We start from the raw sequence: 1,311 nt of genomic DNA, 5'->3' as shown, positions 1-1,311 counted from the left end.
GTAGCCTAATTATCCGGGCGTCACAATTCTCCTCCACTACAAGAAATCTCGTCCCGAGATTTAAGAGGTAGTAAGGGGGAAGTCCTGGTTATGAAAGTCTAACGGATCTTCTTGTCTTTGGTTGCTCTCCTCGAAGAGGTCGATCCATTACATTGACGTCTTCATTTCTTTGCTTCAGGTCATCATGGTGAAGTCATCATCCTTTCTCCGGAGTCTTCATCATACTAACGAAAGAATAAGGGGGTATACCGGAAGAATGGACCTCTGCAGGGTAGACTATCTGGTAGACAACAACGAGGAAGGTGGCGGAAAGTAACTCTCGAATTGAAATTTAAGACAATATCGAGAGCAAAGTAAGAAGGTGCAAAATAGAAGTTTCAAACGCATAGGCAATCGTTCGTTGCCTGAAACGAAGTGTGAAAGGGGTTCAGAGAAATGGGAATAAGTATTGCTTCTGATACCAGAATTGATGATCTTATCGGAAGGTGGCTCGTGAATTACATACGAGAACACGCGCAAGGAATAACCTTGGGAACATGGGGGGTACAAGAGAGTCAGGTTTTGATCCTGGGACCTGTGGGTTATGGGCCCACCATGTGGGTTAAAAGTAGGAAAGGCGGTGACGTCTTGCACAATCATGTAAGCAAGGCATGTCAGAGGGTAACCTGTCGATTATGTCGGCAACAATGTCGGTACCAAGGGCGAGGGACGAAGAGAACCATTTTCCTGCTCGTTGAAGCGAGGCGGACCAATAGGCAAAGTTCTCGTCCATCGGTGGCTACCGGGAAGTCATCAACAATAGTAACAGGGTCTTACCAACACGGTTGGGCACCTATGTGTTTACATAAGCAGTAGAATATTGCTGCTTAGATCATATAGATCACCGGAAAGGCTAAACAAACCAATGTAAAGGAAATGTGAGCATCAGATTAACAGAACAATGGAAAGGAAAATGTGTTTAAACACATATTTCAAGGGTATGTCCTCCCCAAGGACAAGCAGAGCATGATATCCATGACAGGATACAACGTAGAAAACCCTTTAGGAAAGGGGAGAGAGTATCATGACATTACCCATACAACGGTGTTTGGATAATTTAGTAAGAAACATTTAGCATTGGCTTCAAATGTTCTTGTTGAAATTCGGAGTACCACAGACATGCTTCTAGATAGCATTGACAAGGTCTTCAGGTGAAGATCAGACTTTGGAAACACGAAGGATCCATCAGGAATAACTTGTAGAATAAGTCTTACAATTTCCTCCAGGAAGAATGGTTGTCCTTGCAAAAGAAATTATAACGATAGGTCCTCC

The sequence above is a fragment of the Triticum dicoccoides genome, chromosome 5A, assembly GCF_002162155.2.
Source record: "Triticum dicoccoides isolate Atlit2015 ecotype Zavitan chromosome 5A, WEW_v2.0, whole genome shotgun sequence".
NCBI classification, from domain to species: domain Eukaryota; kingdom Viridiplantae; phylum Streptophyta; class Magnoliopsida; order Poales; family Poaceae; genus Triticum; species Triticum dicoccoides.
The sequence above is the reverse complement of the archived record's forward strand: the minus strand, read 5'-3'. Positions refer to the sequence as shown.